This window comes from Oncorhynchus mykiss, chromosome 29 (genome assembly GCF_057628025.1).
Source record: "Oncorhynchus mykiss isolate SJ-2025 chromosome 29, ASM5762802v1, whole genome shotgun sequence".
Classification (NCBI taxonomy): Eukaryota; Metazoa; Chordata; class Actinopteri; order Salmoniformes; family Salmonidae; genus Oncorhynchus; species Oncorhynchus mykiss.
In genome coordinates, this window is record NC_143050.1 from 12,309,571 (window position 1) to 12,323,026 (window position 13,456).

The window sequence follows — 13,456 nt, forward strand, 5'->3', positions numbered from 1 at the left end:
ATGAAGGTTTAACCCATGCTTATCTCTGCTTCACTCTAGAGTAGTTTGAATAAAATGTTTATATTCATTATTCTCACGCTTGACATGACTTTTGGTAAAGTGTGCAGTGATTGGTTGGGAAGGGAACACACACATTGGATGACGTCCTACCAGCGTTGTGCCTTACGTAAACTACAGCCGACTGCATTTGTGGTGTACGTCACCGGTGCACTATAAATACCTGACTGGCAACGTTTATTCTCTCTCTCTCGCGCGTTCTTCACTCCGTTGAGTCCTGTGGATGATTTGCTGAAGCAGAACGTCCTCTGCATTATGGAAGATGATATGTTAGAAATGCTTCTTTAGTATCTACTTATTGGTATAGTGATGTACCTTAAGTCTTGCCCTGGTTATTAGTTAAGTAGTTAACAGTAGCTACTTTGGAGCATGGGGACTTGCAGAACCATGCACGTGGGCAACTCAACGTTTTAAAACCATGCCGTGGTAAGTCTGCAAGGCGAAGATGTTAACTAGTTAGCTTGCTGATAATGCATTCGAGTTAACAAGTGGTTTATTTTTGCTAGTTTATGGATGTGATGATACCGATATAGGAAGTGCCGTCCGATGCGAAACTGACGAAGATTCCTAAACTGTTAGCTTGCTAGCTAGCCATCTGATCCACGATCACGGAAAACCAAGCAGTTACCACCACAGCAGATGCAGTGCCCTCATTTTGCGAACACTATTTAAAATGCTAGTCCAAATGCATTAATACATTTTACATTTTGTTCTAGCTGTCTGTATCTGGCCTATGGACTGAACTGAGGCCGTACTCGCCAATGACTGCGCACATGGCAGGTAAATTCAACTGGGATCTTCCCCGCTAGCTAGGCCTGACTAATGTCTGGTTGGCTATTCCATGGCACACTTAAGATTTGTTTTTATGTCAACTGGTATCTAGTCTGATCAAATAATTGAATAGTCACTGTCTATGGCCACAGTGCTTTCAGTGACGAAAGCTTGAATAGGAGTTTGCTGAAAAAATATTTCATTATTTCGGGTACTTCAGAGCAGCGAGGTTGTCTCCTGAATAAAGTTTAGGTTATTGCTTTTATAAATTATTGTAACCCCTAGGATTTGTTTTTAAACAGGCGCTGCCCGGGTGACTTGATTGCAAGGAGACTTAACCTCGAAAGGTAAGACTGCCACACCCACTCCATCGTTTGAGACACTGACTATAAGCAACTGTCTGGTTGTGATGAATCCTAAACTGAAAATTGCTGGAATTACCGTCAGATTGTACAGTGGTGATATTCGGTTTTCTGAACTGGACAGACAGTGACTCTCAATTTCCACTGTTATGAACTCCAGTTGATTGTGTGCCTATTCTAATAGTGGTTTTGAACAGGTGTGGCACTGAATCAATGATGTGGCTGGAGTGGAGACATCATCTTTAAAGGTACATGACCCCCCCACCCCCTAGTCTATACCTCACCTGTCCCATTCTTGGAGTAGCTGCCTGGTTGTGATGAATCCTAAACTGAAAATAGCTGGAATTACCGTCAGATTGTACAGTGGTGATATTCGGTTTTCTGAACAGGACAGGCAGTAAAATTAATTTTCATACTCAATTTCCAATTCCTTATGAACTGTGGTTGATTGTGTTCCTATTCTTTCTACTTATGGTGGGTTTAAATAGGTGTGCAACAGAGCCGTGGATGGTGTGGAGGCATCTGAAAAGGTACATTACATTAACATACCCCGTCGGGCTGGTTGTGATGAATACTAAGCAGACAATAGCTGTAGGTAATATTTAGAAACTTAGACCATGCTGCCGTGGCTTAATTGGACAGTTTGTGGATGTGACGATACCAATATAGGAAGTGCCGTCCGATGCGAAACTGACGAAGATTCCTAAACGGTTAGCTTGCTAGCTAGTCATCTGATCCACAATGAAAGCCGCCTGATAGATGCATTGCCCTCTAAGTTAGCTAACACTGTTGAAATGCTGGTCCTGTCAATACTTTGCTGATATTGTATGTTTTGTTCTAGATTTGGGAGACTACTCCCTCGTGGCCTGTGGCTGAACCATACACATGAAGCCATACACACGGCAGGTAAATGTGACTTTAAAAAAAAAAAAGTTAGGCCTGCCTAGGAATGTATTCCATGGCAAATTGAGTATGAGTTTAATTTAAAAATACTTTGTATCTTGTTCTCTGTTCGAATCTTCGATCAGAGGCACCATAGCCACAGCTCTGTCAGTGATGAAAGCTTGAATAGGAAGAGTTTGATGCGACAACTGATGAGTTTATTCAACTACTGAGTAACAAAGCTGTTTAGATTATCATGCACAGTGGTGGTTACTGCTTATAGATTCTAATAACCCCTATGATTGTTTTTTCAACAGGAGACTCCACCCCAAAGTACTTAATGGTGGAGACATCACCTCAAAAGGTAAAACTACCACACCCACTCCAGCCTCAGACTTTCACTCTAGCTAACTGTCTGGTTGTGATGAATCCTAAACTGAAAATAGCTGGAATTACCGTCAGATTTTACAGTGGTGATATTCGGTTTTCTGAACTGGACAGGCCGTGATTTTCGATTCTCTAGTTGCGTTTCTCTCTAAGAACTGCTAATGAGTAGTTGCTTTTACTCAATTTCATAACCCCTATTGCCATTTAACAGGTGTGAAGCTGCCCCAATGAGTTGATGGCATGGAGACTTCATCTGCCAAGGTCAGACTAAAACCCACACCTCAACTGTCCCATTCTCTGGGTAGCTGTCTAATCTTGTTGTGATGAATCCCAAACTGAAAATAGCTGGAATTACCGTCAGATTGTACAGTGGTGATATTCGGTTTTCTGAACAGGACAGACGGTGACTCTCAATTTCTAATGTTATGAACTCCAGTTGATTGTGTGCCTATTCTAATAGTGGTTTTGAACAGGTGTGGAACTGACACAAGGATGTGGCTGGAGTGGAGACATCATCTTTAAAGGTACATGACACACCTCACCTGTCCCATTCTTGGAGTAGCTGTCTGGTTGTGATGAATCCTAAACTGAAAATTGCTGGAATTACCGTCAGATTGTACAGTGGTGATATTCGGTTTTCTGAACAGGACAGGCAGTGACTTTACATTCCTACTGTAGTTTTGTTCTTTCTAGTGGACTGATTAGGCCTTTTCATTCATTTTCAAATTTTGGCTCTTGTGACTGTTTTGAACAGGTGTGGAACTGAACCAACGCTGTGAAAGGTAGGCAGAACACCCTCGGGCTACACCCCACCTGTCACTTGTCTGTCTGGTTGTGATGAATCCTAAACTGAAAATAGCTGGAATTACCGTCAGATTGTACAGTGGTGATATTCGGTTTTCTGAACATGACTGGCTATGAGTTGTCATTTGCTTATATAAAATTTTACATTTTCATTCAAGCTTTTTTACTTTTCAGGTAGGCTGCCTTTGCATAATATCCCTGCAGTCTCAGAACTGGATATGTTGACTGGGGTAAGGCTTTTCACCCTGGCAACAAGCTGCCTTGTGGTCAGCTGGAAGGAATAATTGCTTATTTATGCTATGATGAATACTAAACTGAAACAGCTGGAATTACCGGCAGATTGTATAGTGGTGACATTCGGTTTTCTGAGACATTAGTACACGCTTCACCATTTTTTTAACTTCCCATTTATTCAGCTAATGGCAGTCGTTTTGTTTCAGGTGTTCCTCATCTGATGCCCCTTGCTGATTTTCAGCCCCAACCTACCCTTCAGGTGCACAGTCACCCGATCACAATTTAGAAGTGCCTTTCCTATCGTCTTGAGTTTTGTTCAGTGGTGATATTTAGTTCTGAACTTAGAAGTGGTGTTTATGGGCCCTCACTTTGAGTGGGATATTTATAAAATGTGTAAATGTGACACTTCACCTATTTTAAGATGTAAAAAAGTATAACTGTATATGCTGAATAATTAAAGTTTTTAATGTGAGCTTTATGTATGAACCCTTTCGTTGTGGAAGCCTGTAAGTTCAGGAGTAATACATTTGCCTAGTAATTCAGATGTTGCATGAGTTTGTGTGCCATAATAGCTTTTAATGTTTTTGCATGACTACCTCACTTTTCTGTAAGTAAGGTCCCTCAGTCAAGTTCAAACAGACATGGAGGCTAAGGCCACCTGTTGGTGGATGGGTTAAAACAGCTGTTAAATATCCCTTTCAGGATATTTCATTTAGCTTTGGATGTTGACTTTGGATGTTAACCTATTCAATACAAAGGTACAGGTGTCCTAACACAGTTGCTGCTGCAGGAGTGAACCACTTGGATTTCAGAAGCAAATTTTGATTGAATGTGATAGAACAGACTGGATCTGCGTTCTCGTTAAGCCTGTTGGCTACGAGCTTGAAATATACTTACTCGTCTAACTAATTTGTCTGTTGGTCAATGAAGTGGTGGCTGAGGATTTGGCCCCTGGAAAGTTAGCATGTAAAGTTAATATTTCTGTCAGGCCAGCTGCAGCACTTGGGAGGTGCAAGGAATGAGGTCGAGTCAACATCAATTGAGACGGAATCTTGGGGGACCAGAGGCCTGCCCACAAGGGACTTGAATCACATTTTATTTTGTCAAATGCTTAGTGATATTACATAATGCTTACCAGCAAGCAGGTAATGTGTAGGGGTGAGGTGACTGCATAAATAAACGGGGCAGAGAAGTGGCGTTAAGGGATCGACGCAAATAGGCAGCTTTAAAAAAAATAAAAAAAAACCTTTAGGCAAGTCAGTTAAGAACAAATTCTTATTTTCAATGACTGCCTAGGAAGTGGGTTATATGTAGAAACAATATTTATAGACGCACTTCACATGTACAGTGCCTTCAGAATGTAGTCAAACACATTGGCATTCAACATTTGGTTGTTATAGCCTGATGTCAAAATGGATTAAATGGCTCACATTTCATTTTCAATAAATGTATAAAATGTTTTCACTGTCATTACAGGGTATTGTGCACACAAAGTGAAAACATGTTTTAGACTGTTGTACATTTAAATACAGAAATATGATTTACATAAGCACTTACACCCCAGGTTAAGACTTTGTAGAAGCACATTTGGCAGCGAGTAAGCCTGTCCAGGTCAATCGGGTTCTTGGTCACCTTCCTGACCAAGGCCCTTCTCACCCGATTGCTCAGTTTGGCCTGGTGGCCAGCTCTAGGAAGAGTCTTGGTGGTTCCAAACTTGTGTTCTTCGTGACCTTCAATGCTGCAGAATTATTTTGGTACCCATCCCCAGATCTGTGCCTCAACACAATCTTGTCTCGGAGTTCTAAACGGGGTTCACGTTATCATTTATGGGGTAATGTGTGTAGATTGCTGAGGGAAAAAATATATTTAATCATTTTTTTGAATAAGGCTGTAACGTAACAAAACTTGGAAAAAGTCAAGGGGCCTGAATACTTTCCATAGACACTATATATCCCTTTTGTTAAATATATGTTCTGCCAGTGTCTGCTAAATTGAGTTAATTCTAATGTTAGACTCAATATTGATGTCAGACTGCTGAAGAAACAAGGACTGCCAAGGACAGTGTTGCCGTTATCGTGTGAGATTAGGATGTTTGAGAAGAAATTTGTAGCCGAAATACTGCTGAGATATGTTTCCAATGACGATGATTAGAAGTATGATACATGATCTGTTTAATACATCGTTAATGTATTGTGTCTTCAGGGTCACTGACTGTCGGGAAAGACTATTATGGGTTTATGGTATCTAATCACACGTTCTGTGCGCTTGGATGATTTGTAGGTATAGTCTATAAAAACCCAAGGGAGCTAGGCACGGAAGGGTGAAACGAGGAATAGTGTATATATATGCCAGCTTTACCTCTGGATGGAGAAGATTATTACGATCCTTGCAGCAGTGTCGTTTTGGTCTCCCTGTGCACATTTGTTTGTAATTAAAGTCGTAGAAACGGTTCGCATTATCTTTTGCATCCAGCAGTTCTCCCCATTGGCCAGTTTTAAATTCGGAACAATATCAGGTGAGCAATTACTTCTTTCCTTTCCGGCATGGTATGGTGACTATACACGCCCAACACATTTTAAAGTGTAGCTTTATGAACTAGAATAATCATGGTAATTTTAAAGGTTTTACTGGGCAGCTTGGTGGTCATGCTTTGTGATACACCCAATATTTGTATTGTGGTTGATCATGAAGTTACACTATTTTAATGCAATTCGTAAATAAATCCATCTGAAATGGACTGTAAACATTACAATTGTTCATAGAGAAACAACGACATTTGATGTTTTGAGTCCATGTCAATGCTTAAATCACACCGGAATACCTTTTTTTTTTAGGCCTGGAAGAAAACGAACACATTTAGATTTCACTGTAATTCCCCTTTGCACATCTAGTCCTTTGATTACACATCTAATCCTTTGATTGCACACCTAGTCCTTTGGTTGCACATCTAGTCCTTTGGTTGCACATCTAGTCCTTTCATCTTCAAATAATATTTTTTCAGGAATCTCCTTGCGAATGATTTGGTAGGTGAGGAATTTGCCATCTAATGTGCAGGTCTAGTGATGGTTCTGTACTGCTGTTGCTCATTTCCTGGCAAAGTTTGCAAATAACAAATAATAGATCCAGATGATATACTTACTCATTATATACAATAGCTACATTTTTTAAAGGGGCATGCATCTGGTAAGACAACTTTGCAGTTAACATTTTACTTGACAAGGTTTTGGGAAAGGATGTATTTAAACCCACAAGACGGTTATCACATAAACTGGCTACACATGGAGTGATGGACAAAGACTAGCACCACACCAACAGACACAGGCAATATTGCTCGAAATTACTTGGCATTCATTGTGTTAGGTTTGGCTTTCTAAGCCTATAGTGGCAAACCAGGGGTGGGATAATGTCATTTTTTCATTGATTAGATAGCTGCTAGGTGGGAGCTGGCTTTGTCTGATACTTGTGAGAATTGCAAGTACTTTCAGAATTGTTTGGTGAGCTACTCATAGGTGGTCTGTGAGCTACTGTACTGGTGGCAGTCGGTGTCGTTTAAGATGGACTATTTTGTTTTTATGAGCATGGCCTTATTTCTACTACAGCATATTGGATGACTGTCATTCATATTCCATTCACCCAGCTCAATGTAACATCGATAAGTTAGGCTACTACTACAATTGTTCCTATACTCATCACAAGGTTACTACAACCTATGAGTTAAAGTTTACAACGTAGGTGCACAGGTCCAGAGAAATTTGAGTATTTGCGCATTGTATAATTCCTTCTCGTATCTACGCGCTCTCCTCTTCTCACCTTTCCCTTCCCTTGTTGACTTCAGTGCACAATACAACAGTTGTCTGTGAACAGATGAAAAAACCTTTCCAAACCATAAACGCTAACCGCTACACACAGCCCACATCGTTGTCACCTAACATCATCGTCAACATAGCTAGCTACTAGAATTAATGCGATAATAAACCTTGTACAATCATGGAGTACAGTAAGCAGTTTAACAGTTACACCGGCGGGCCCAGGTGGCAATAAATTAATACAACCAAAAGCTTACCTTGACTTGGAAGAGTCAAGGTAAGCCCTAGCCAGCTAGCTAACATAGCCATAGCCAGCTAGCTAACATAGCATCCCTCTGTTATAGCCAGCTAGCTAACATAGCATCCCTCTGTTTGAGCCGGGTGTTTGAGTAGGCAAAACTAGCTAGCTGCATTCGCGTGAAAGGGGGGAAAAAATACAAGGAAATATAGATAGCTCCTCTCAATTATCCTTCATTTTTTAAGAAAATTATTTATTAAAAACTTGTCTTTCTCTTTCTCCGAGTCAACTACTTACGACATTTTCTGCAGTGCTAGCTAGCTGTAGTTTGTGCTTTCTAGATTCATTTCCTGATCCTTTGATTGGGTCGACTACATGTCAGCTCATACTGCAATAGCTCTGATAGGTTGGAGGACGTCCTCCGGAAGTTGTCATAATTACTGTGTAAGTCTATAGAAATGGGTGAGAACCATGAAACTCCTAGCATTTGTAGTGAAGTCAATGTACCCAAAGGAAACTAGCTATCCTCCAGCTACACCATGGTGCTACCCCAGAGAGTGCTGTTGAGGGTACTGTAGACCTTCATTACAAAACAGTGTGCTTTAATCAATTATTTGGTGACGTGAACTTATTGAGAATCTAAAAAGTACACCGGTGCCACCACATATTGATTCTGTACCGGTAGCCCCGTTGTTATTTTACTGCTGCTCTTTAATTATTTGTTATTTTTATCTCTTACTTTTTCAGGTATTTTCTTAACTGCATTGTTGGTTAAGGGCTTGTTAAGGGCTTGTAAGTAAGGTTGTATTCCTGTTGTATTCGGCTCATGTGACAAATAAAATGTGATTGATTAGAAAATTATATATTTTTTGTTTCACTATTTTTTGACTCAGGCGCCTCTGTCCATTGTAATCTTGTTTATAATCAGAAATTCAACTGAGATCCTAGATCATCACTCCAACTGAGATGCTTCATACAAAAGGACCCAGATCTCAAATCACCCAACCATGGGACCTACCCTTATTGTGTAGCATTCCCCTGGGTGAAGCATAGAGGGCGCTATATTCCAGGAAGTGAGTGGCTTGTCTCGACTGAAGTTCATCACCTTCAGTTCGGCTCAGTTGACTGAAAGTCGAGACAATTCAATTTATGGTTGCACAAGTCAGACGGCACATTCAAACTATTGTCTCCGTCATGTCTTGATGCTTTGTGTATGTAAACCAATAAATAAAGGCCCTTTTGATCCATTCTAGGTATCAGACAACATTACATGATTATCAATCCAACTTCTTTTTCTAAAACAGATTTTAAATTGAAATAGGTGAAAACCTTTTAACACACCGTTCTTCCCCTAAGATATGAATTATGTGATCGGTGGCCTTTTTTAAAATACTAAAACATTTACTTGGACATTGACAGTGTAAGTAATACATGCATAAGAACGAATGTTAAATTGGCAATCAATAAACCCATTTTCAACAATGTATTTAAGAACATTCCTTACATTCATTGAAATCAATAGTATTAATTCTATATGCACATTTTGTCAGAGGTTTATGTCAATACAAAATGTTTTAAATCATGTTAGTCAGTAATAAGTCATCTTTGAATATAAAGAATAGACACGTTACACAATGTTTGATTCAGTAGTACTGAATGTCAGTTTAGGGGTTAAAACATTTACCATAACATTGTGACAATAACAAGGAAAGCCAAAGTACCGGCAGAGCCTAAAGTTATTTATAAGAAATCATACAAAATGTTTTCTCAGGACTATTTTGTTAAAGATGTAAGATGTGTATAAGGAGGAGAATCCAGATGCACCACTTTGATTATTTGTAATATTATTATTGCCAATTGTTGACAAACATGCACCTGTTAATTAAGAAACTAACCGTGATAACATTGATTGAAACATATGTTTCAAAGAAAGGATGCTGTAACGTAGACGCAGTGAGTCAGGAAGCAAGTGCAATTAGTGAGTTTTAAGGACAAAGAACGATGCAAAACAAGAAAATCTTCTAAACATGGAAACATAAACAATATAGCCTGGTGGGTGATAACAACAGAGTGCTAGATAAAGGGGAAGTAAATCAGGGAGGTGATGAAGTCCAGGTGTGCCTAATGAGGCGCAATTGTGCATAATAAAGGTTGCCAGGTGTGCATAAGGATGGGTTGCCAGGACCGGTGGTTAGTAGACCGGAGAGGGGGAGCGGACGTGACAGATGCAAAAACGGTGGCAAACATGTCAGCCTGCTCAGGTGATTGGTTGATATATTGTCAATTCAAATCAAAATCAAATTGAATGTAATTATAAAGCCCTTCTTACATCAGCTGATATCCCAAGGTGCTGTACAGAAACCCAGCCTAAAACAGCAAGCAATGCAGGTGTAGAAGCACGGTGGCTAGGAAAAACTCCCTAGAAAGGCCAGAACCTTTGGAAGAAACCTAGAGAGGAACCAGGCTATGAGGGGTGGCCAGTCCTCTTCTGGCTGTGCCGGGTGGAGATTATAACAGAACATGGCCAAGATGTTCAAATGTTCATAGATGACCAGCAGGGTCAAATAATTGAGAAATGTGACTAAACTTAACAAAACAAATGTGTCAGAGGAAGGCCCCAAAAATTGTCATAGACTCCAGTCACCCAAGTCATAGACTGTTCTCTCTGCTACCGCATGGCAAGCGGTACCGAAGCGCCAAGTCTAGAACCAAAAAACTCCTCAACAGCTTCTAATCCCAAGCCATAAGACTGCTGAACAATTAATCAAATGGCCACCCGGACTGTTTACATTGACCCCTTTATTTTAACACTGCTGCTACTTGCTGTTTACTATCTATGCATAGTCACTTTACAATGACCTCGACTAACCTGTACCTGCACATTGACTCGGTACCGATACCCCCGCATATAGCCTCGTTATTGTTATGCAATTTTCTTTCTTTTCTTTTTTTTTCTCACTTTAGTTTAGTAAATATTTTCTTAACTCTATTTCTTGAACTGCATTGATGGGGCTTGAAAGTAAGCATTTTGTTTTTGGCGCATGTGACAAATACAATTTGATGTGATTTAAATATCTAATAATGAAAGAGAAGGATTGCCGTTTTGAATTTGGACAAGTTGGTGTGGAAAAATGGTCGTTATCCATCAATAATGATACAGTGCATTTGTAAAGTATTCAGACCCCTTGACTTTTTCCACATTTTGTTACGTTACAGCCTTATTCTAAAATAGATTAAATCGTTTTTTCCCCCTCATCAATCTACACACAATGCCCCCTAAAACTAAAAACCTGTTTTTGCTGTGTCATTATGGGGTATTGTGTATAGATGGAATAAGGCTGTAACGTAACAAAATCTGGAAAAAAATCAAATAGGTCTATATACTTTCCAAATGCACTGTAAGCAACCAGGTATAGACAACCTAGATGGGAAACTATGAGAATGGTATCAGACTGTATTGCCACCCCTATTTGCCATGTCTTTAACCAAAACCTAAAGGAGCGTATGTCCGCAGGCGTGGAAGAAAGCTAAAATAATTCCACCACCCAAAAATAGTAAAGCACCCTTTGCTGGCTCTAACAGCTGCCCAATTAATTTTCTGCCTGTTCTTAGTAAACTGATGGAGAGAATTGTCTTTGAACAAATACAATTATATTTTCCTAAAGAACAAGTTAATTATTCACTCTCAGCATGCATATAGGGAAGGGTGCTCAACTTGTACTGCATTGACTGATGCACGGACTGATGATTGGCTAAAATAAATTAATAACAAGATGATAGTTGGAGCTGTATTGTTAGATTTCAGTGCAGCCTTTGACATTATTGATCATAATTTGTTATTGAAAAAAACTCACTTGTTATGGCTTTACATCACCTGACATCACATGATTGGAGAGTTACTTATCCAATAGAACTCAGAGAGTATTGTTCAATGGAAGCTTCTCTAACATCATATATGTACATTGTGGTATCCCTCAGGGCAGTTGCCTTGGGTGTTACTCTTCTCTATTTTTACAAATGATTTGCAATTTGTCTTACAATAAGCAAAAATTACTATATAGAAGAAAAAAAATACTATACTATAGAGTGTGCTGATGATTGCACACTCTACACATCAGCACCTACAGCCAGTGAGCTCACTGAGACTCTTAGCAAGAAGTTACAGTCAGTGTCAGAATGGGTAATTAACAATAAACTGGTCTTGAACACATCTAAAACTGAAAGCATTGTATTCGGGTCAAAGCAGGGGTCTCCAACCTTTTCAAGAATGAGAGCTAAAGGCAGCATCAAATGACGCAAAATGCATCATACGGGGATGATTTATGTATTTTGAAAGTTACATATCTTGAAAACTTGATTGCTGACAAGCAAAACATTTTGGGACTATGTCAATAATGGACTATTGAAACAAATACAAAAAGATAGTTTTTGGGTGAAGTTGTCCTTTAAGTAAAAATACTACTACTACTTAAGTAGTTTTGTGGGGTATCTGTACTTCACTTTATTATTTATATTTTTTACAACTTTTACTTTTATTTCACTACAATCCTAAAGAAAATATGTACTTTTTTACACCCATACATTTTCCCTGACACTAAAAAGTACTCGTTACATTTTGAATGCTCAGGCAGGGCGGAATTATGCTCCAATTCACGCACTTATCAATAATAATGTGTTGTCATTCCTACTGCCTCTGATCTGGCAGACTCACCTAACACAAATACTGTGTTTGTAAATTATGTCTGAGTGTTGGAGTGTGCTCCTAGCTGTCCATAAAAAAATGTAATAATAATAATAATCGTGCAGTCTGGTTTGCTTAATATAAGGAATTTGATGTATAGCATTTACTTTGACTTTTGACTTTTACTCAAGTATGACAATTGAGTACTTTCTCCACCACCCCTCTGGTGTCTCCAAACCCTGTTGTGTCAATAATGGTCAGCGAATATGAAATCTGAAAGCCTGGCTGGTTGTAGAGCTCGTATGATGTTACGATTGAAGTCTGGCTCTCAGCCTGTGACCTGTTGGTCACCTCATGGATGAGCTTAAAGGGGTAGGGATCTTCCCACTTCACCCCGAGAATGTAGTTGATCATGACATTTACCAGAGTGGTTTTTCTTCACCTGTGGACCCCAAAAGCAGGATTACCTTGTTATTTACCTTCTCCACCTGCTTCCACAATGTTTCCTGGCAAAAACTCTTATCAACACATTTATCTTCCTCAGTGCTTATGGATTGAGAGGTTGCCTTTCTGCGACATCTCTGATTGGTCCAGGAATGTATCAGTTTTTGCGTTGGTCAAACGTTTTACTTTCGGTGAGTCAGACATCCTGACAGTGTTCAATTCAGTCTCAGGACTGAGCAAACTTCACTACCTCACCACAGTTAGCAGAGACTCTGACACTGTATGCAGTTTCAGGCTTTAGACCTTCCAGTGTGCACTCTCTGGTGGTGGTTTTGATGGTGTGCCACATCTTATTGTCAACAGCCTTTGTACACTCTCTGTTGTCAACCTCATAGCCTATGACCTCAACATTATCTCCCACTATGGTAGGAATGTCCCAGTTCACTCTGATACTTTCAGATTCTATTAATGTCTCTGTGGCTACATGGCCGGGTCCTGGAGTATTCTGTCCAGTCACTGGAGAGGCTCACACCAGGTCTACACACCGCCCTACAGCTGAAGTGATAGTCTTTATAGGGGTTCAAACGTCTGATGGTTAGTGGTAGTATCAGCTTTTATCTCTGTCCACTCAGATTCAGCCTGCACAGCCTGGTACAAAACCTGGTACGACTCCACAGACTTGACCCCAAGTTTGGGAGGGTATATTTGCACGTGGACACAGTCATGCTCTTGATGGTGGGGACACCTGGCTTTGATGGCAGTTCAAACTTGGGACCTAACAGTGTCCCTC

General features: G+C 39.9%; 1 long non-coding RNA gene and 10 other non-coding genes across 20 annotated transcripts in view; all 11 read left to right on the plus strand.

Annotated features, from left to right (window-relative positions):
* The first annotated feature begins 201 nt into the window (after positions 1 to 201).
* LOC110510226 (uncharacterized) overlaps positions 202 to 13,456 on the plus strand; it is a 212,749-nt gene continuing 199,494 nt past the window's right edge. The window contains exons 1-12 of one of the 10 annotated variants that reach the window (XR_002471540.3): positions 202 to 483; positions 774 to 837; positions 1,131 to 1,175; positions 1,388 to 1,438; positions 1,679 to 1,720; positions 2,032 to 2,096; positions 2,390 to 2,436; positions 2,671 to 2,720; positions 2,933 to 2,983; positions 3,214 to 3,241; positions 3,438 to 3,493; positions 3,704 to 3,969. This is a non-coding gene — a long non-coding RNA (uncharacterized LOC110510226). Of the gene's footprint in view, positions 484 to 773; positions 838 to 1,130; positions 1,176 to 1,374; positions 1,439 to 1,678; positions 1,721 to 2,031; positions 2,097 to 2,389; positions 2,437 to 2,670; positions 2,721 to 2,919; positions 2,984 to 3,213; positions 3,242 to 3,437; positions 3,494 to 3,703; positions 3,970 to 13,456 lie in introns of those variants that run through there. The other 9 variants (XR_016493204.1, XR_016493208.1, XR_005040355.2 and 6 more) reach the window with 9 other exon arrangements.
* LOC118945690 (small nucleolar RNA SNORD49) lies at positions 569 to 635 on the plus strand. The gene has a single exon (XR_005040805.1). It is a non-coding gene; the product is annotated as a small nucleolar RNA SNORD49 (small nucleolar RNA).
* LOC118945706 (small nucleolar RNA SNORD65) lies at positions 1,233 to 1,307 on the plus strand. Its single transcript, XR_005040821.1, has one exon. It is a non-coding gene; the product is annotated as a small nucleolar RNA SNORD65 (small nucleolar RNA).
* LOC118945703 (small nucleolar RNA SNORD65) lies at positions 1,503 to 1,577 on the plus strand. Its single transcript, XR_005040818.1, has one exon. It is a non-coding gene; the product is annotated as a small nucleolar RNA SNORD65 (small nucleolar RNA).
* Positions 1,838 to 1,911, plus strand: LOC118945692 (small nucleolar RNA SNORD49). The gene has a single exon (XR_005040807.2). It is a non-coding gene; the product is annotated as a small nucleolar RNA SNORD49 (small nucleolar RNA).
* LOC118945693 (small nucleolar RNA SNORD49) lies at positions 2,240 to 2,307 on the plus strand. Its single transcript, XR_005040808.1, has one exon. It is a non-coding gene; the product is annotated as a small nucleolar RNA SNORD49 (small nucleolar RNA).
* LOC118945705 (small nucleolar RNA SNORD65) lies at positions 2,492 to 2,566 on the plus strand. The gene has a single exon (XR_005040820.1). It is a non-coding gene; the product is annotated as a small nucleolar RNA SNORD65 (small nucleolar RNA).
* On the plus strand, positions 2,778 to 2,852 carry LOC118945704 (small nucleolar RNA SNORD65). The gene has a single exon (XR_005040819.1). It is a non-coding gene; the product is annotated as a small nucleolar RNA SNORD65 (small nucleolar RNA).
* On the plus strand, positions 3,030 to 3,104 carry LOC118945707 (small nucleolar RNA SNORD65). The gene has a single exon (XR_005040822.2). It is a non-coding gene; the product is annotated as a small nucleolar RNA SNORD65 (small nucleolar RNA).
* Positions 3,292 to 3,366, plus strand: LOC118945702 (small nucleolar RNA SNORD65). The gene has a single exon (XR_005040817.1). It is a non-coding gene; the product is annotated as a small nucleolar RNA SNORD65 (small nucleolar RNA).
* LOC118945701 (small nucleolar RNA SNORD65) lies at positions 3,561 to 3,634 on the plus strand. Its single transcript, XR_005040816.1, has one exon. It is a non-coding gene; the product is annotated as a small nucleolar RNA SNORD65 (small nucleolar RNA).